Source organism: Globicephala melas, chromosome 14 (genome assembly GCF_963455315.2).
Source record: "Globicephala melas chromosome 14, mGloMel1.2, whole genome shotgun sequence".
Classification (NCBI taxonomy): Eukaryota; Metazoa; Chordata; class Mammalia; order Artiodactyla; family Delphinidae; genus Globicephala; species Globicephala melas.
The window spans coordinates 30772942-30795146 of NC_083327.1; the positions used below are offsets into that span (position 1 = coordinate 30772942).

The window sequence follows — 22205 nt, forward strand, 5'->3', positions numbered from 1 at the left end:
CCACCCAAGTCCAGGAAGCACAGCGGGTCCCATACAGGAGAAACCCAAGGAGAAACACGCCGAGACACATAGTAATTAAATTGGCAAAAATTAAAGACAAAGAAAAATTATTGAAAGCAGCAAGGGAAAAATGACACATAACATAGAAGGGAACTCCCACAAGGTTAACAGCTGATTTCTCAGCAGAAACTCTACAAGCCAGAAAGGAGTAGCATGATATACTTAAAATGATGAAAGGGAAGAACCTACAACCAAGATTACTCTACCTGGCAAGGATCTCATTCAGATTTGATGGAGAAATCAAAAGCTTTACAGACAAGCAAAAGCTAAGAGAATTCAGCACCACCAAACCATCTCTACAACAAACGCTAAAGGAACTTCTCTAAGTGGGAAACACAAGAGAAGAAAAGGACCTACAAAAACAAACCCAAAACAAATCAGAAAATGGTCATAGAAGCATACATATAGATAATTACCTTAAACGTGAATGGATTAAATGCTCCAACCAAAAGACACAGGCTTGCTGAATGCATACAAAAACAAGACCCATATATATGCTGTCTACAAGAGACCCACTTCAGACCTAGGGACACATACAGACTGAAAGTGAGGGGATGGAAAAAGAGATTCCATGCAAATGGAAACCAAAACAAAGCTGGAGTAGCAATACTCATATCAGATAAAATAGACTTTAAAATAAAGAATGTTACAAGAGACAAGGAAGGACACTACATAATGATCAAGGGATCAATCCAGGAAGAAGATATAACAATTATACATTTTTATGCACCCAACATAGGAGCACCTCAATGCATGAGGCAACTGCTAACAGGTATAAAACAGGAAATCGACAGTAACACAATAATAGTGGGGGACTTTAACACCTCACTTACACCAATGGACAGATCATCCAAAATGAAAATAAATAAGGAAACAGAAGCTTCAAATGATACAATAGACCAGATAGATTTAATTGATATTTATAGGACATTCCATCCAAAAACAGCAGATTACACTTTCTTCACAAGTGCGCACAGACCATTCTTCAGGACAGATCACATCTTGGGTCACAAACCAAGCCTCAGTAAATTTAAGAAAATTGAAATCATATCAAGCATCTTTTCTGACCACAATGCTATGAGATTAGAAATCAATTACAGGGAAAAATAAAGTAAAAAACACAAACACATGGAGGTGAAACAATACATTACTAAATAACCAAGAGATCACTGAAGAAATCAAAGTGGAAATCAAAAAATACCTAGAGACAAATGACAATGAAAACACCATGATCCAAAACCTATGGGATGCAGCAAAAGCAGTTCTAAGAGGGAAGTTTATAGCTATACAAGCCTAGCTCAAGAAGCAAGAAAAATCTCAAATAAAGAATCTAACCTTACACCTAAGGGAACTAGAGAAAGAAGAACAAACAAAACCCAAAGTTAGCAGAAGGAAAGAAATCATAAAGATCAGAGCAGAAATAAATGAAATAGAAACAAAGAAAACAATAGCAAAGATCAATAAAACTAAAAGCTGTTCTTTGAGAAGATAAACAGAATTGATGAACCATTAGCCAGACTCATCAAGAAAAAGGGAGAGGACTCAAATCAATAAAACGAGAAATGAAAAAGGAGAAGTTACAACAGACACCGCAGAAATACAAAGCATCCTAAGAGACTACTACAAGCAATTGTATGCCAATCAAATGGATAACCTGGAAGAAATGGACAAATTCTTAGAAAGGTGTAACCTTCCAAGAGTGAACCAGGAAGAAACATAAAATATGAACAGACCAATCACAAGTAAAGAAATTGAAACTGTGATTAAAAATCTTCCAACAAACAAAAGTCCAGGACCAGATGGCTTCACAGGGGAATTCTATCAAACATTTAGAGAAGAGCTAACACTCATCCTTCTGAAACCCTTCCAAAAAATTACAGAGGAAGGAACACTCCTAAACTCATTCTATGAGGCCACAATCACCCTGATACCAAAACCAGACAAAGATACTACAAAAAAAGAAAATTACAGATCAATATCACTGATGAATATAGATGCAAAAATCCTCAGCAAAATACTAGCAAACAGGATCCAACAACACATTAAAAGGATCATACACCATGATCAAGTGGGATTTATCCCAGGGATGCAAGGATTCTTCAATATATGCCAATCAATCAATGTGATACACCATATTAACAAATTGAAGAATAAAAACCATATGATCATCTCAATAGATGCCAAAAAAGTTTTTGACAAAATTCAACACCATTTATGATAAAAGCTCTCCAGAAAGTAGGCATAGAGGGAACCTACCTCAACATAACAAAGGCCATATACGACAAACCCCCAGCAAACATCATTCTCAATGGTGAAAAACTGAAAGCATTTCCTCTAAGATCAGGAACAAGATAAGGATGTCCACTCTCACCGCTATTATTCAACATAGTGTTGGAAGTCCTAGCCTCGGCAATCAGAGAAGAAAAAGAAATAAAAGGAATACAAATTGGAAAAGAAGTAAAACTGTCACTGTTTGCAGATGACATTATACAATACACGGAGAATCCCAAAGATGCCACCAGAAAACTAATAGAGCTAATCAATGAATTTGGTAAAGTTGCAGGATACAAAATTAATGCACAGAAATCTCTTGCATTCCTATACACTAATGATGAAAAACCTGAAAGAGAAATTAAGGAAACACTCCCATTTACCACTGCAACAAAAAGAATAAAATACCTAGGAATAAACCTACCTAGGGAGACAAAAGATCTGTATGCAGAAAACTATAAGATACTGATGAAAGGAATTAAAGATGATACCAACAGATAGAGAGATATATCATGTTCTTGGATTGGAAGAATCAATATTGTGAAAATGACTATACTACCCAAAGCAATCTACAGATTCAATGCAATCCCTATCAAATTACCAACGGCATTTTTTACGGAACTAGAGCAAAAAATCTTAAAATTTGTATGGAGACACAAAAGACCCCGAATAGCCAAAGCAGTCTTGAGGGAAGAAAACGGAGCTGGAGGAATCAGGCTCCCTGACTTCAGACTATACTACAAAGCTACAGTAATCAAGACAATATGGTACTGGCACAAAAACAAAAATATAGATCAATGAAACAAGATAGAAAGCCCAGAGGTAAACCCATGCACCTATTGTCAACTAATCTGTGACAAAGGAGGCAAGGATATACAATGGAGAAAAGACAGTCTCTTCAATAAGTGGTGCTGGGAAAACTGGACAGCTACATGTAAAAGAATGAAATTAGAACACTCCCTAACACCATACACAAAAATAAACTCAAAATGGATTAGAGACCTAAATGTAAGACTGGACACTATAAAACTCTTAGAGGAAAACATAGGAAGAACACTCTTTGACATAAATCACAGCAAGATCTTTTTTGATCCACCTCCTAGAGTAATAGAAATAAAAACAAAAATAAACAAATGGGACCTAAGGAAACTTCAAAGCTTTTGCACAGCAAAGGAAACCCTAAACAAAATGAAAAGACAAGCCTCAAAATGGGAGAACATATTTGCAAACAAATCAACAGACAAAGGACTAATCTCCAAAATATATAAACAGCTCATGCAGCTCAATATTAAAAGAACAAACAGCCCAATCCAAAAATGGGCAGAAGACCTAAATAGACATTTCTCCAAAGAAGACATACAGATTGCCAAGAAGCACATGAAAAGCTGCTCAACATCACTAATTATTAGAGAAATGCAAATCAAAACTACAATGAGGTATCACCTCACACCAGTTAGAATGGGCTTCATCAGAAAATCTACAAACAACAAATGCTGGAGAGGGTGTGGAGAAAAGGGAACCCTCTTGCCCTGTTGGTGGGAATGTAAACTGATACAGCCACTACAGAGAACAGTATGGAGGTTCCTTAAAAAACTAAAAATAGAATTAGCATATGATCCAGCAATCCCACTACTGGGCATATACCCAGAGAAAACCATAATTCAAAAAGACACATGCACCCCAATATTCATTGCAGCACTATTTACAGTAGCCAGGTCATGGAAGCAACCTAAATGCCCATCGACAGATGAATGGATAAAGAAGATGTGGTGCATATATATACAATGGAGTATTACTCAGCCATAAAAAGGAAAGAAATTGGGTCATTTGTTGAGATTTGGATGGATCTAGAGAATGTCATACAGAGTGAAGTAGGTCAGAAAGAGAAAAACTGTTGTATATTAATGCATGTATGTGGAATCTAGAAAAATTGTACAGATGAACAGGTTTGCAGGGCAGAAATTGAGACACAGATGTAGAGAACAAACGTATGGACACCAAGGGGGGAAATCGGCGGGCGGGTGAGGTTGGTGGTGTGATGAATTGGGCGATTGGGATTGACATGTACACACTGATGTCTATAAAATTGATGACTAATAAGAACCTGCTGTATAAAAAAAAAAAAGACGTTAAAAAATAGAGAAAAAAGAAAAAGAAAACAATGGCGTGGGGGGATGGGTAAATGCTGAAAAGCCAAATTAAAAACAAATTATGAATGAAAAAAATTATGTCTTAGAAAAATATTTGATAAGACAGGATAATAATGAAAATACAATTTTAAGTAAAATCGCAGGATACACTCCCATCCCAAAATTTGCTTCATATATTGAATTATTCGTCAGGGTTTTTCCGCAATATTTCTTATTGCTCCTACTCTTCCTGACGTGTTATTAATTACCACAGGGAAGAGATGACACAGCAAAAAGTGGAAAACACAGGAGTCAGTTCTTGATTCAAATGCTCTGCCCTGGCTTAGGCAAAATAATTGGAAAGATGCGATGTGAAGAAGAGCAAAGCCGCCCACATACCCTACCCCAGGGTTAGATAAATACCTTCTTGCCTGGATCAAGGAAGAGCTGAAGGAGATGCAGAAAAGTAAAGAGTGTATTCATATCGTGTGTGTGTGTGTGTGTGTGTGTGTGTGTGTGTGTGAGTGTGTGTGTGCTGGGGAAGAGCATGTAGTATGATGATAGGTTGGAAAAAATGGAGAGCAAAGGGAACCTAGGCTCTTCCTGAACAGAGCTCTGGGAAACAGCAGAGTGATGCAGAGTTCCCTATGCCCAAGGAGGAAAGAGCCACACGCTGTGTCTAGGCTGGAAAGCACCTCATCACACATACCCAGTTCCCAAGAAAGCATGGCAGCAGCAGGACAAATCAGTGTCAGGATTGGCATGGAAGTCACAGGCCCTTTGATGGCCTCATGAAATCTCCTCCAGCCCAGGGTGGCACCAAAACAGCCAAGCAATCCTGGGTGACCGTGAAAGCAGGGAAGCGACTGAGAGACAGAGGCCCTGGCCCTCGGAGGACCAGTGCACACTCTCCCTCAAAGCTTTACAATTGAACCAGCTCTTTGGTTCTTTCACCAAAGACCAGACACAGAGTTCCCTCCTATTCTGCGTGCCATTGCCAGGGACCCCACCACACAGTCACATTTTAAACTTTTGACCTATGTGCAATCAGTTCTCAGACCCCATATCTGGTCAAGCCTGTCCGCTCTGGCTGCTCTCCTCAGATGAAACCCTCCTCCAACAGCACGGCTGGACTACTGGGCCCAGGAGGTTTTCCACTGTCCAGGCTCTCTCCTCTTCGTTGCTAACCCACTGTTGCCAGCAGTCATCTTCCTGAAACTCTGATTCCACCGGCCCTGCTTGGAAGTCCCCAGCAGGTCCTCAGCCCAGAGTTCAGGCTTTACCTGTCCCCCAGGCCACATGATAACCAGCCCCACCCAATGAATCCACCTACCTCCCCATTCTCTGCAATAGAAACCCCATTTCAGACTCTCTCTTCTCACCTGGAGCATCTTTGCAATCCAAACTAGCCACTCTTCAAATTCCAAGTCAAGTCCCATTTTCTCTAGCAAAATTTCCCCATCCTTTTAGTTCCCAGGGATCTCACCTTTCTCTGATTCCTATGGCACTTATTATCTAAACCAGTCCCTCAAATTCTTAACCACTTCATATTTTTTCACAACTGAAGTGTATGTTGTCTCTATGGTGCAACCACCCAACTTGGTCAAGTTCAGGGGTGGAGATGGGGGCATGGGAAGGGAACGCGTTTTCTGCACCAGTTGCCCAATGATGAGAGTGCAGGAAGTGCTCCTTAGTGCATTCATTGAACATCAATTCCTTTCCTAATCCTTCATTCCCAGCTGATGGGAAAAGGAACAGACTGCAGATAGGGCCAATGGGCAGAGTGGGGACCTGGGAAAGGATTCCCAGCAAAGGGGAGAGTGCTCACTCCAGAACACAGCTTAGGCCTCCCTAGTGAAGGAACTTATTTAAACGCTGTACTTAAGACTACTTTCTCTATCAGAGAACAGACTTGTGGTTGCCAAGAGGAGGGTGGAGTGAGAGAGGGATGGTTGGGAGTTTAAATTAGCAGAGGCAAACTGTTATATATAGGATGGATAAACAATAAGGTCCTACTGTCTAGAACAGAGAGCTATATTCAATATCCTGTGATAAACCATAATGGAAAAGAATATGAAAGAGAATGTATATATATGTATAATTGAATCACTTTGCTGTACAGCAGAAATTAACACATTGTAAATCAACTATACTTCAATAAAATAAATTTTAAAAATAAAATAAAAAAGACTACGTTGGTGAGACTTAAACACCTAGACAATATTAGTACTGCTAATGTGTGCTTTAGGTCTGGGACAGGGAGAAAAGGCAAGGTTTTAAAGAAAAGAATATGAGTCTAGGACTTGTTTAGTGAAGCAGTTTAAGCACAATTTACCAAATGATGGTGCAAAGCAGAGGTCACAGAACAGCTGTGTATATGTGTGTGTGTGTGTGTGTGTGTGTGTGTGTGTGTGTGTGCTCACGAGTGCACATTCATTGCCAAGAGAGCTAAGAGCTGGCCTATCACATTTTTACAAGAAACTGTTTAAACAGTATACGTTGAGATCAAGAAAGAAAAGTAGGGCTTCCCTGGTGGCGCAGTGGTTGAGAGTCCGCCTGCCGATGCAGGGGACACGGGTTCGTGCCCCGGTCCGGGAAGATCCCACATGCCGCGGAGCGGCTGGGCCCGTGAGCCATGGCCGCTGAGCCTGCGCATCCGGAGCCTGTGCTCCGCAACGGGAGAGGCCACAACAGTGATGAGGCCCGCGTACCACCAAAAAAAAAAAAGAAAAAGAAAGAAAGAAAAGTATACGCACCACATCAGAAAAGTAGATGAGGGAATGTACAGGAAATTCACACACACACAAACACACACATACAAAAATTCAACAAGCACAGGGAAAACATCCCACCTTATTAGTAATCAGTCAAAAATCCCTATTTCCCTCCTCCTTCCCTAAGGCCTAGGGGTATCATAAATGGGAATCTCAACAAACAAATTCAACTTGTGTTTGCTTTCTGTCTACTGTGTGTCAGACACTGGGTAGCAATGCAAAGCCATCAACAAGTTCAAGCAGGAGAAGACATGCTCACCTCTAGGAGCCCGTCGCTGTAGAGGATGGACAGGCGGAGGGGAGACAGCACAAGGTAATCTAAACGCCGCATTAGGATCGCGGTAGTGCAGGTGACGACATTTGCTTCCAACTCAAGTCATTCTCTCCTTCCTTCTAACCTATTTTCTCTCTTTTTAATTTTAATTCACTCTAACTACCAATATTACAAGTCCTGCCAAAGGGGTGTCTTTATAAAAGGCTAAAAATTTTTCACAAAAACTGTATCTGGCCTTTACTTTTCACCAAAGTGTTAAATTCTGAACTTGGAGGTTGTGTACAAAGGTGCTCAGATACCGGAGTGAAAATGAGCCACGTGTTTTGGCTGCTTGAGTTAAGTGAACCAGAGATCAGTAGACACTTCCCAGATGAAAAGTCAATTCGCTTCAAAGAATTATTTTCTCTTTAATAAATTGTAAAGCATGAGAGTAAGTCACTTTGCACGTTTCTGGAGCTGTGTGACTGTCACATACTAATAATGGCTATGGTGGTCATCTGATCAACAGTGAGTTGCTATTTCTCACACAAAGGAGGAGAAAGACACCCAGGGCAGGAGTCTGAGCTCAGATTTTCAACTACAGAGATATTCTATTTTAAATGTATTCTGTTTTACTTGGTTTTGCTTTCTTTCTCCCTCCTCGTCCAGTAAAACAAATGCTAGGTGTTATTTTATGAGAAACCCTAGGTCTTCTCGTAAGGAAATAAGGAGCAGTTCAGCTCCCCAGAGCGTCTGTTCACCTTGAACGCTTCCCTTGGCTGGTGGAGAACACGACTGGAATCAAAACGCCTACTGACGTGCGTGGAGATGGGCTCCAGCTCCCGGTCAATTCGGAGCGTCGTCAGTCTCCGGAGGTGGGATTTGGCTCTGAGAGAGCTCGGCGCTCCGTTAGAGACGTGCATGTCCGTGCCTTGGCTGTGACTCCAGGTTTGGTGCTTCTGCCTGGAAAGGGCACTTGGTTAAATACATTCATGCGATGTGGTGAAGCAACTCAGCCGGGAACTCTTCTGGAAAGCGGCTCAGGCCTCCATTTCTGTTGTTACCAAATGCAAGCTTGTGTGCCGGACACACAGTGAGGCCAAACAATACCGAAATGTCAGAGTTTGGAGCAGAGAAAGGTTTACTGCAGGGCCATGCCAGGAGAACGGGGGGCTCCTGCCCTCAAAACCCCGAACTCCCCACAGGGTTTCAGCAAAGCATTTGTAAAGGCCAGGTGAGGGAGGGGCGTCGCAGGATATGCGATCAGCTCGTGCGCAAATCTCTGATTGGCTGATGGTGAGGTAACAGGGAGGTTAACACGATCAACCCTTAGGCGCCAGAAGGTCTGGGGGCTACACGGTCGCAATCATCAAGCAGTTAATTTCTTCCATTTGGTGGTGGTTTTTAGCACCTGAAAAACTCAGGAAATATACATGAGATACTATTATCTGGGTACTTCAGAGAAGAGCTACAACAGAGGATATGGGGGAGGGATCTGTCCCTGAAGGCCCCCATAGCGTCCTGCTCGGGTACACTGTCACTGAAGAGAAAAAGGAGCTCTAATTGCTCGGCATCAAGGAGGCATAACCGTGGTATTTAAAGGTAGATACAGTCCAGAATCCTGAGTGGACCAGGATCTTGCCATATAGTTGGCTACTTTTCAGCAACTTAAGCTGTGGAAGCTCTGTTATACTTTTAAAAATTGCTTTTGGAGGGCTTCCCTGGTGGCGCAGTGGTTGAGAGTCCGCCTGCCGTTACAGAGGTCACGGGTTCGTGCCCCGGTCCGGGAAGATCCCACATGCCGCGGAGCGGCTTGGCTTGTGAGCCATGGCCGCTGAGCCTGCGCGTCCGGAGCCTGTGCTTCGCGGCGGGAGAGGCCACAACAGTGAGAGGCCCGTGTACCGCAAAAAAAAAAAAAAAAAAAATTGCGTTTGGATATTCATGTTCCAGAGAGCATTCACTCTCACTCCGTTATTATTGTTTCATTTCACCAGCTGTTGACTGAGCCCCTGACCAGGTGTCTGGGACTGTGCTAGGCACAGCAAAGATCAATGGGACAGGAGCCCTGCCTCTACTGAGCTCAGTACCAAGAGAGTGCAGTTTTTCTATTGGGAGCCACCTTTTAATCTAGACATTTGTTTACAATTCTTCCGTCAGAGAGGGAGAAAAAAACCCTAAATCTCCCCTAGATTGTTTCTTTGGATGGCCAACGAAAACATTTTATAACTGAGAGCACTGGATGAAGATTCCTCTTTAAAATCCTTCCACCTCTAGCAAAGGTACCACTCAAGACACTTCCAAATGAGGAGGGAGATATTATGGAAAAGATAAGATTACCCAGGGACAAGTTATTAGAAAATATGTTGAAGGACCTTATGATGAAGGCCCTGTTGGCTACAGAGGACTGTTTGTCAGACTATAGAGTTACCTACAGCCATTCACACAGTCTGGTGGAGTAGGTCTTCCAGGACCCGCTGTGCAATCTCAGGGGCAGAAGGCCTCTGCTCAAACAAGTCCAAGTTTTGTGCCTTTCTGAGTTTTAAGAATTGCACTACCAAATCTTCCCTTCTCTGGACCCTCATTCATGGAAATAAAATCATGAGAAAAAAAATTACTCTTTCTCCCAAGAGAAGCAGGAGAAGGAAACCACACACAAAGGTCATAAATGTTCAATACACACTGTGATCCCTGCTCATCCTTCCCTGGGCTCCCAGAACATCTACATCCCTGCTTCTAGCACTGGCCATATCAGTCTGTAGTTGATGATGTATATACACTGGTCTCCAACTTCTAGCATGTGAGCTTCCCCTGAGGCAGAGGCTATGCCAAATCCACCTTTGTGAACACCCCAGAGTAGGGTCAGATGAGCTGGTGGATGAGGGGATTTGGGCCGGCACTGTACCAGGAACCTTGGGGACACATAGGAAGTGCTGCCTTGGCCCTTCCCCCAGAAAGGGCCTCAAGAAGGGGTGTGATCCCATAGTCCTTGGGCAAGAGGGGAGTACGGCATAGAAGGGACAGGCTGCCCCCAAGACAACCCCACCACCAAGACCAACTACATAAATTGCAGTGTGTCATGCAAAATGAAAATGCAGCAGCCTCTGTTTAAAAACTATTAAGAATGTCAAGACTGGACAGCAGAAACCAAGCGTGGGCCCCTGTGCGGCTACATAGGTCCCACGCCCACAAAGCCAGCCCAGCTTGGCACCTCGTCTGCTTCCTCTACCCTTTGTATTTACCCCTATTGTAGCACTAACCTCTCAACTGAAATCTGTTTGCTGTTTTCCCCACTCAAGAGTGAGTCCTTTGAGGGTAAACATTGTATCTTATTGATTTGTTTTCTCAACTCTTGATACAATGCTTGACTGATGACAGGCGCTCAATAAACATGAATTTAATTCAGTGAAATGGAATAAAACAGAATGGAATGGTATGCGCTCCGTGTATCTTCTTGTCTAGAGATTCCAGAAAGCTTTGAGGTAGAAAAGGGTCTAAGGAACAGCGGTTTGAAAAAGTTTGTGATTCAGTGGCTGTGATCCTCTCACCTGTAGAAAAGTGGAAATTTAATTTGTTTTTCTCTTTGGAAAGTGGATGCCTCTGCATGACTGTTCCTTCTCTTCCTTCCTGAGCTGCAAGATGGCGCAGGAAGGGATAAGACAGACCCCAATGACCTTTTCAAAATCTTTTAGCCTTTTGAATATAAATGTTCATTTTAATCCTAAAAACCAATAATTATATAGATAAAAAACAAGGACCTACTGTATAGCACAGGAACTATATTCAATATCTTGTAATAACCTACAAGAGAAAAGAATCTGAAAAAGAATATATATCTATATATCTGAATCACTTTGCTGTACACCTAGAATTAACACATCATTGTAAATCAACTACACTTCAATTAAAAATTATTTTAGGATGTTCTGCCTAATGGCTGCTTTTAAAGGGAGATCCCTTCCTAGAGCAATCCTGTGGTGTCTGCAGCACAGTGAGACTGGGGTCAGTATGACCCCTTGCTCTGCAATACCCGAGTTCTTTCCTCTCCCTGATTGACTTTCAGAATCAGAGCTGTCCTGAGCAATTTCAGCCAAGACTGTTTGCTCTCGGTAGCACACTGGTACATTTTCATTTAAGCTTTAATTAAATCTTGTCTGTTAAGGTGTCAGTGACCCATCTTGGCATCTAAAAAGTAACACGTAAAAGTTAATCTCCTAAGGTCCTAGAGCACAAAACCCTGGGAATGTGCAGGGGATATGCATGTGAACTCATTTCAGAAGAAGTGTATTTGGATGGGACTATTCTGAGTGAATGGAATTGGGGAAAAAAAGGGGACTTCCCTGGTGGCACAGTGGTTAAGCATCCTCCTGCCAATGCAGGGACACAAGTTCAAGCCCTGGTCCGGAAAGATCCCACATACCGCATAGCAGCTAAGCCTGTGCGCCACAACTACTGAGCCTGCACGACTAGGGCCCGTGCTCCGCAACAAGAGAAGCCAACGCAATGAGAAGCCCATGCACCCAAATGAAGAGTAAGCCCCTCTCGCCACAACTAGAGAAAGCCTGCGCATAGCAACGAAGACACAACGCAGCCAAAAAAAATAAGACTATCTTTGATCAATGAGAAAATGTTTATAAAATCAAGATAAGTCAACTCATTGACTATTTGTTTTGACTTAAATATTTTATGCTGTCACATTGTCTGGAAATATGGGAGGCTAATGGGGAAATTATTCATATAGGAGGAACTGTCTAATAATATAGGAGTTTGGATTAAGGAATTCCAGAACTGGACTCACTCTGAGAGATCTGTAGTTATTAGTTCTCTACTACTGTATTCGTTTCCTATTGCTACTGTAACAAACTACTGCAAACTGGGTGGCTTAAAACAACACAATTTATTCTCTTACAGTGCTGTAGGTCAGAAGTCTGACACAGGTCTCGCTGGGTTAAAATCAAGGTGTCTGCAAGGTTGCATTCCTTTTGGAGACTCTAGAGGAGAATCCATTTCCTTGCCTTTTCCAGCTTCTAGAGACCACCTGCCTTCCTTAACTTGTGGCCCCTTCCTTCCTTCATCTTTCAAAACCAGCAATGCTGCATCTCTCTGTAGTCACATTGCCCTCTGACCTTGGCCAGGAAAGATTCTCTACTCTTAAGAATCCATGTGATTAGACTGGACCAACCTGGTCCCCCTACAGCTCCTCCTGCATGAGGCTGCACTTATCTTTTGTTCTGTACAACAATGGAGACATAAGCTTCCCTCATCTTGGCTTGACCTTCTAATGACCTTCATGGAAACGTCCCCCCTGCCCCTGCCCATCTATCTGCATGCCCACTCCAGCCCCTCCTGCCCTCCCCCCAAGACCAACCGAAGCCCCTTTGGCAACCACAGGTACAGACATCCACCTCCCATTCGAGATGGTAGATAGCTTTAAGCAATCACTAAATTCACATGTATGACACTGGAAGAGATTGAATAATTTTTTTCTGGACATCTCACTTTCTTTTACATAAACGTTTTGGGGAGGGGGGAAGATGGTGGAAGAGTAAGACGCAGAGATCACCTTCCTCCCCACAGATACATGAGAAATACATAAACATTTTAAGATCATCTCACTGTCCAAAGTAAGAAAGAGTATTTGGAATGTCAACGTAATTATTTTCGTTGGAACTTTATGACAGTAAAATGCACAAATCTAACCCATAACATTTGATTAGTAGATGCGTATAACAAGATAGAGCTATAACATAATCTTTATATCAAAATGTATTTTACCTCAGCATAATTGACAGAGATCTATAGAAACACACAAAGCTTTTTGCTGCTCTACTGAAATATGAATCCTTTAAAAGAGAGAAATTAATAAAGTAATAGAAAGTATAGCTACCAACATTAAAAACAAAGCTGTGACAGAAGAGAGTTCTCACTTACCTGTAATAAGAGATTTTTATTTTTTTATTTATTTATTATTTTTGGCTGCGTTGGATCTTTGTTGCTGCACGCAGGCTTTCTCTAATCGCGGCGAGCGGGGGCTACTCTTCGTTGCACCGCACGTGCTTCTCATTGTGGTGGCTTCTCTTGTGGAGCACGGGCTCCAGGCGCGCGGGCTTCAGTAGCTGTGGCACGCAGGCTCAGTAGCTGTGGCTCACGGGCTCTAGAGCGCAGGCTCAGTAGTCGTGGCACACGGGCTTAGCTGCTCTGCGGCATGTGGGATCTTCCCGGACCAGGGCTCGAACCCGTGTGCCCTGCATTGGCAGGTGGATTCTTAACCACTGCGCCACCAGGGAAGTACTGTAACAAGAGATTTTTAAAAACTTGTTTTCTCTCCTTAACAAAGCAGATTTGGCTTACAAATTTTCACTTTCCCCTCATTGTTCCCAATCTCCCAACAAAAATAAAAGTGTTAAAGTTTATTATCAATGTAACATTTCTGTTTCTCTGTTATCAAGTAGATATTTAAATTATAAGCTTTTTTAACATGGGAAATTGTGACGCCTTTAAGGTCTTTTCTAAGTTGTGTGGGATGCTTCCAGGGGATTCTGTCTCTCTCTCTCTCTCTCTCTCTCTCTCTCTCTCTTTTAACTAAGTATATCTCTCTGCTTCCTTTCAGAAGGCAGGAATATGCAAGACCATCTCCATCAACCAGATTGCTTCTGAATTCTTCCACTTTCAGAAGCTTCCTGCCTCAGGTGACTCAGATGTACCTGGGAGCATCAGCTTCCCGGGAGATCTCTCAGGTAGATGCTTGGGGTCTCAGGTCAGAACCGGCCCAGCCAAGGCACAGGGGGTGGGAGGAGAGGGTGGCACCCAAAGCCCTGGATCTAGACTGGCCGGGAGAAGAATTCAAACAAGGGGCTCCCTGCCTGGGGCTGCTCTTGACAAGTGACTGGAATGTACGTGTTCCTGCATGAGTCTCTGCAGTGTTCAAAAAACACACAAGTCAACTGACAGTTTGTTAGTGATAAGGATAAAATACTAGATACTTCAAGAATACTTTCTAGTTTATTATTCTTTCAAGGTGCAACAGAAATGAGAAAGAAATGGGGGGAAGGGGAGAGGAGAGGAGAGCTTGAAAAGAAAGGACATAGGCTTTGAGCAGCTACTGTGGACCAGGTGCTTTACATACCTGTCCTTCACAATCCTCCTAATTGTCCTAGGTCATCATTACTGTTCCCGGTAACAGGGAAGGCAACTGTGGCGGAGTGTGTTTATGTGACTTGCACGTGGCCCGGGGCTTACGAGCAGCGGAGCTAGGTCTGTCTTTTTCTACCATCCCTCCGTGATTTCAACTCCCAAAGTCCACTCCTTACTGAGAGGTGACGTTGGGTGGTCACTCAGTGCCCTTGGTGAGGTCTTGTCCTAACATACTAAGCAATTCCCTTCACACTGGAAGTAGGTGTCACCTCTCTACCACCCTGGACCCTGGGTATCAACACAGTCCACCAGCATGAAAAACTTCAGCAGCTGAGAGTCTGAATTGGGGCCTCAGTGTCTCCTCAACACTCCCAAAAGCCAAAGAATTTTCTGGGCTCCCTCCCCCATGCATCCCAGGGGAGTCCAGCCAAGCTCCAGCCCCACAGGGGTTTCTTCAGGCTGAGATCAGGCCCTAGGGCACTATGAGGGGTTTTAAGCCTTCCCTTCAGTGGTTCAGAGTACTCTGAATTTTATAGGCTGCCACTTGAGTTGGTTTCCTACCATCCATGGGCAGCTGACAGCTGTCAGGGAGGCAAGCCTCCCTCTTGCCAACGGCCAGTCCTGAGGCTCCTTCACAGAGACAGGGACAGAGCCCAGACAGACCGTTCTGGCTGTTTCTGTGAGGCCCCAGCAAACTGGGTTTGGCTGCCAATGGCCTCTAGAGTCTGCAGAACATGCAGGTTTCTTCGAATCCCACTGGATCAAGTTGCCACAAGCTGGGCACGGGCCTGGTAAAAGACTCTGGCCCCTCCCGAGGATCGCTTTGTTTCCGCCAAATATGCTTTTCTTTCCTGCCACTAACACCTTTTGAGTTCCTCCCATGTGCAAAGAGTGGGGAGGCAGAGCCTCTGGAATGTGTTCTGTCTCCACCGATAAGGACAAAGCACAAGGAGCTTTGTCATTCATTCGTTCATCCATTCATCAGTCACTTATTCACTTATTCAACAGATAGATATTGAATATCTATTCCATGAAAAGTACTGTGTTAGGCAATGTGGAAAATGAAAGGAGAGCTCACCAGAGGATCCTGCCCTCAAAAAGTTAATAGAGGAGATAAGTCACAGATACAATTTCTCGAAGATAAGGTAAAGTATAATTGTTGCAATGATAAAAGAAGAAGTAGAGTGGCATGTGTCCTGGGAATGGAAAGACATTACTGGCATTTGGAATATCGGGGAAGTTGTCTGGGAGTTTATTTCCCCAAAAGCAGACCCTGAGACAAAGATCTGAGTGCAGGTAGTTTATTGGTGGGGGAGAGGATCTCAGGAAGCACAGGGAGTAGAAGGCAGCAAAATGAGGAAGACCAAAACAAGATATTGTAATGAGTAGGTTACCATTATGAGCAGCTGGGGCTCACCTCCATGGGGAGCCACTGGAAGAGCCCTGAACACACCTGAGAATCATCACAGTGAGGGAGGAAGAAGCTGGAGTGTTTTTCCCTCAACTCTCATTGCTCAGGGTTGAAGGTAGCTCCTAGGACATTGACTCTCTTTGCCTGGCAGCTCAAACCCCAGCCTGTGGCCAGAGAATACTCCCCAGAGGAAGTTCCGGTGTTTACAGGACCCGTCTGCGGGTCCTCTGGATGGGGTAAGGGAATGGGGTGGGGCATCTAGCCTGTGCTCCAAAGGTCTTCATGGAGAATCAGTACTTGAGCAGGGTCTGTCTTAGTCCGTTTGGGCTGCTGTAACAAAAATACCATAAACTGGGTGGCTTATGAACAACAAACATTTTTTCTCACAGATCTGGAGGCTGGCAAGTCCAAGGTCAAGGCTGGTTCTCAACAGCCATCTTCTCACTGCAACCACACATGGGAATGACTAGGGAGCTCTGTCAGACCTCTTTTATAAGGGCACTAATTCCATCCATGAGGGCTCTACCCCTATGACCTAATCACCTCCCAAAGGCCCCGCCTCTTAATGCCGTCACGTTGGGCATTAGGTTTCAACATACAAATTTTGGGGAGACACAAATATTCAGTCCCATTGCAGGGTCTTAAAGGAAAGACAGTGTTTGGCTTGCGGAGGGCAGGGATATTTCAGGTGAAGGAACAGCCTCAACAAAGACACAGAGGCAAATAACCACAGGCTGTACGAAGGGAACCGTGAATAATTCAGCAAATCTGGACCCCGGGATAACACAGAGTGGGGCTGGGAGAAATGCAGTAGGGTGGGTATGAGAGAGCTGGATTATACATCAGCGTGTTATAGGATCAATATGTAATGTGGATAGTTTGAAATCATTTTAGAAATATAGACGACATTTAAAAAATTCAATCCCTGCATAAAGAACCTTACTCTGCCTCAATGGCAAACTATTTGACTTGACCAAGAGGCAGGCTCAGATTGAATATACCTTGTCTTTGTGGCTAAAATTGCGTTTTTGAGTGGCCGCCAATATTGATTCTGAAGCGCTCTTGCTGGTGAACTACAGTTAATCTTTATGCCCCACAGAAGACGCTTCAAAATATGGCAGGGGCGTGGCTCTCAGCACTGGCAAACAAATACTTCAGGGCAATGTAAACAAGGCTGAATCTTACAGCCGAACCATAAATAACCCACTGCCTCCCTTACAGTTTGGGAATCGTCTTCTCTGAGTGTATCACCATTATACCGAGGTCTTGTCTCTGCCCCTTGGCTACTCTGGAACTAGAATCTCTCCGCACAGCCCAGCACCCCCAGGGTCATTCAGCTCTCTGCAGAGAATTCCCACGCCAAGAACGACCAGTGCTGGGAGGCCGAGAGACTCTGACACACCGACACCTCCTGTCCAGGGACTTTCTGTCCCCAGGATTGTTGTTCCACCACATGTATAAGGACACAGATTTGGGGTAGAGGCTTCAGTGGGTGAATTAAAGAAGGGTTTAGAATCTCAGTCTTAGGAATTCAGGTTTTAGGCCCATAGCAGAATTGGGAAAGTTCCTTTTCTCATCACGGTCAGAGACTACGTATTCTCTGACACCCCAAGGGAAATCAACCATTTTTTTTGGCTGCGTTGGGTCTTTGTTGATGCGCGTGGTGGGCTTTCTCTAGTTGTGGCGAGCGGGGGCTACTCTCCATTGCGGTGCACGGGCTTCTCATTGTCGTGGCTTCTCTTGTTGCGGAGCACGGGCTCTAGGTGTGTGGGCTTCAGTAGCTGTGGCACACGGGCTCAGGGGTTGCGGCTCATGGGCTCTAGAGCGCAGGCTCAGTAGCTGTGGCACACGGGCTTAGTTGCTCTGCGGCATGTGGGATCTTCCTGGACCAGGACTCGAACCCATGTCCCCTGCATTGGCAGGCAGATTCTTAACCACTGCGCCACCAGGGAAGTCCCAAGCTTTTTCTTTTTCTTTTTTTTTTTTTTCTGGCCATGCAGCATGCAGGATCTTAGTTCCCCAGCCAGGGATCAAACCCGTGCCCCGTGCAGTGGAAGTGTGGAGTCCTAACCACTGGACCACCAGGGAAGTCCAAATCAAGCTTTTTTAAAAAATGACTTTAATAGAAAAATAAATATCTATGTTCCTTAGTTCATGAAACTAAACATGTCCCCAAAATGGGATGCAAAGATGAATTTCCCAAAGCTGAATCTTATTTTTAACTCAACACAGGAACCTTCTCTTTAAAGTTGTTTTTACTGTGTAAAATAAGAAACCATTTGTAGTATGAATTTTAACTTTCCTCACATCCAAACCACCATCATCTTATGTATCTGTTTGGTAATCTCAATGTTCTTTGGGTTTTCTTAGAATGGAGCATTCAATTAAAAATGATGTTTTTTGGGAAACTTTTGAAGGTGAGGAGTATGTGTATTACCTTGATTGTGGTGAAGGCATCACAGGTGTATACATATGTCCAAACTCATCAAACTGTATACATTACATAGATGCAGCTTCTTGTAAATCAATTATACCTCAATAAAGCTATAAAATAAAATCTTTTTGCGGTACGCGGCCCTCCCACTGTTGTGGCCTCTCCCGCTGCGGAGCACAGGCTCCGGACGCGCAGGCCTAGCGGCCATGGATCACGGGCCCAGCTGCTCCGCGGCACGTGGGATCCTCCCAGACCGGGGCACGAACCCGTGTCCCCTGCATCGGCAGGCGGACTCCCAACCACTGCGCCACCAGGGAAGCCCTAAAATGTTGTTTTTCATTCATTTCAGCTCAAACCTTTATTGAGAGCCTGCAAGGAAGCGAGAAGCGCTATGCTAATGAGTCAGTGAGGCAGGGGTGAATGTGGCACATTCCTGTAGGTTCAAGGAGTTAACATCCTTATTTTATTTTCACTGAATGTCATAGTGGGCATTATGTCATGACTATAGAAAAGCTGGAGTTTCTTAATGCAGTGCTGAAAGGGTGACAGTGGTAGTAATTTTACAAACTAATAAAAAAAATATTGACCTCAATAACTCTTCTTAGATTATTTGCAAAGAGTTTAAAACCATAAGAATAGGTCCATACTCATTTTCTTTCACTGAAATTGGAAAGCAATGTGTCAGATAAACAATAATCTTTACATTTTTATTGTCCCTTTCCACAGACGTTCATAATTTTATTTCTTTGCAGGAATTTCTCGCTGCGTCTTGAAATTCTCTCCACAAGTCCAGCTTCAGTTGCTGTTCAGACCACCCCCATTTCTTCTAATCATCTCAGATGATGATCAAATAAAATCAAAGTCCTTGGCTTTCCAAAGAGAAGCCGTTAGAAAAGAAAGTAGAAAAATCCAGCGGGAATATTTCTAAAATTCCCAACAAAAGTGTGAGACCCAGGCTGGCTTTCAGCGTCAGCACAACAGGTCTCCTGCCTGGGACAACTGGTTCTCCACTTGCAAGCTCAGGGACCCTCCCAATTCTAATCCTGAGCTGGGGCAATAGAACTTAAGAAGGTCCCTTTGTGTGTCTGCTCTGAATGCATTATACAATATATACCAACTTACTTAATTCTCCCAACACCCCCCAGAGCTAGGTTGGCATTAGCTCAAAGCTAAGACACCTGAGGTCTTTACCAATGGTAAGTCAGTGGTGAAGCCGGGATTAAATCCAGGTCTGTCTGACCCCAAAGCCCATGCCCCTTCAGCCGTACCACATGGCCAATGCTGGACCATACCACTCTCTTGTGCTAAGGGTCCAGCGTCTCTGAGCCCTCACCTGGTGTCTGGTGCCCTGCTACCCACTGACTGGCTGCTTACTGGGTATTCAGATCACGGACTAACTCCTTCTGCTGGGATTTGCCTCTCTGCTGGGGCCCCCAGCTACCTTGTCTTGGATTCCCATCGCTGGCTGCATGGCTGACTCTGCCAGGCTATTTCCCTGCTCCTTGGAATCTCTCCTGCTCTGGCCAAACCAAGCCTCCCTCGGCTGCTGCAAGCAGACCAAGAGCCATTCCTGGCCTCTTCCCAGTTTCCCTCAATCTGCCCCATCTGCCTGTGAGCCCCTGATCCAGGGCAGTGTGAAGCCCCCAAAAAGGACAGGAAACATCAGGACACCAGAGACGGCAGGTAATCCACTCTGTGAGGGTACCACGTGCAAGAGGTCGAGCAAAAGCTGACTTCCAAACTAAAAATGAACAGGCTTTTGCCCAGAACCTTCTAGATTTCTAGCCTCAGACCCAAGAAAAGTATTCAACTTTCTCCAAACTTTACGCAGAATTTCATTTACCGCAGACACCCAGGGCCAGACTAGCAGTAACAAGAGCTGGAGAACAAAAGCAATTTTCTTGAGTAATAGTCGGCAACCTTTCCAAAGGGAGGCCCCATCAGGCCGCTCCCCCGATGCTCAGGCGTGCCTGGGCTGGGCAAGCAGGCGCCCACTCATCTCGGGAGGTGGGGAAGCATGCTGACTCTCAATGAGAACCGCAGGCTGCAAGGTCCTACCCCAATTTAGAAGAGCATTTCTGTTCAAAGCTGGATCACTGCATCTCAGAAAGCACCCTGGCTTCCAACTGTCTTAAGCCATCGCTGTTTCAATAAAGTAGTCTGTTGAGCTGAGGCAATTCTCTAAATACCTCAGAGCATCCAAACAACATACTTCCTCTTCAATACATCTTAATACCCAGGTAAGAGAGACTGAATCAGGGTGTTGCTTTTCCGGTGTGATCAGGACTCACACGTTTTCTAGTATCAAGGAAGACAGAGCTCATGGTTCACCTAAAAGGTGGTTCCAAAGTGATTTCTTCCCAGTTGAAGGAAATAATGAAGAGGATTATATGGTCCTCCATATAGTCATGAGAACCTGTAAGTACAAAGTTTCCTCAGTCCCAACATGCTTAATTTTTTTCTGATTACCAAGTATATATTTATGGTAGAAAATTAGAAGAGTACAGAAAACCACAAAGGTAAAACTTTAAATCAATCGTTATCCACTAACTCAGAGATCACTGCTATTAACATTTTAGTGAATACATCCCAGTGTTTTTTCTGTGCATGTACATTTGTCTCACCTAGTTTTTTGTTTTCTACAAAAATGGAAACATTTTGTATAGACTGTGTATTCTGTTTATTTTACTTAATATCTCAATTTCCCATGACATTAATTTTTCTTCTACAACATAATGTTAATGGTTGTATAATATTTGCTGTTGGATATTTAAGTAGTTTCTAATTTTCTCTATTAGAAATAACATCAGTAGTAAAAGTTCTCGTGCACAAACCTCTCTGTGCATCTCTACTTATTAGTTCCTTATGATAAATCCCTTGAAGTAGACAAAGTCAGAGAGTATGAATGTTTTTAAGATTTTGGTTTATATTAACAGGTTGCCCGTCAAAAATTGTACATATTTGGGCTTCCCTGGTGGCGCAGTGGTTGAGAGTCTGCCTGCCGATGCAGGGGATACGGGTTCATGCCCCGGTCCGGGAAGATCCCACATGCCGCGGAGCGGCTGGGCCCGTAAGCCATGGCCGCTGAGCCTGTGCGTCCGGAGCCTGTGCTCCGCAACAGGAGAGGCCACAGCAGTGAGAGGCCCGCGTACAGCAAAAAAAAAAAAAAAAAAATTTGTACATATTTGTAGTCTATGCTCTATTCCTTGTACCTTTGCCAATAGGGGGCATTTCCATTTTTTTGCCAATTTAATAGGTGAAATTGAGAGCACACTGTTTTAATTGGTAATTCTTTGTTTATTAGTGAGCTTGAACATTTTATCATATGCTGTTTGGATATTTGCTTAAATATTTATAACTTTTATTCATTGTTTATATTATGGTATTTATCTTTTCCTATTTATTTTTAAGAGCTCTTTATGCATTAAAAATATCCATCTTTGGTCTACCATACTTGTTGCCAGGATTTCCCACAGGCTAACATTTGCTTTTTAATATCACTTAGGATATTTACTTAGTTATAATTTATATGCTATTTTGAAAGTGCTCCAAGTAAGAAGTAAGAAACTTTCTACATATAGACCCTAACATCCACTGATGGGAGCAAGGCACCACATCACACAAGTTCAGGGGCTCTAGTTAGGTTGGAAGTGATTTGAAAAGCACCCACCAGGTATGCAGTGGTCTTGGATTCCAAACACACTGTCCATAGAGATTATAAAGAAAAAAAAGCAGCTGAGAC

General features: G+C 43.6%; 1 long non-coding RNA gene across 1 annotated transcript in view; it reads right to left on the bottom strand.

Annotated features, from left to right (window-relative positions):
- LOC115867011 (uncharacterized) overlaps nucleotides 1-13567 on the bottom strand; it is a 58189-nt gene extending 44622 nt beyond the window's left edge. Inside the window, exon 1 of the long non-coding RNA XR_009558713.1 lies at nucleotides 13416-13567. This is a non-coding gene — a long non-coding RNA (uncharacterized lncRNA). The remainder of the gene's footprint in view (nucleotides 1-13415) is intronic.
- Nucleotides 13568-22205: the final 8638 nt, after the last annotated feature.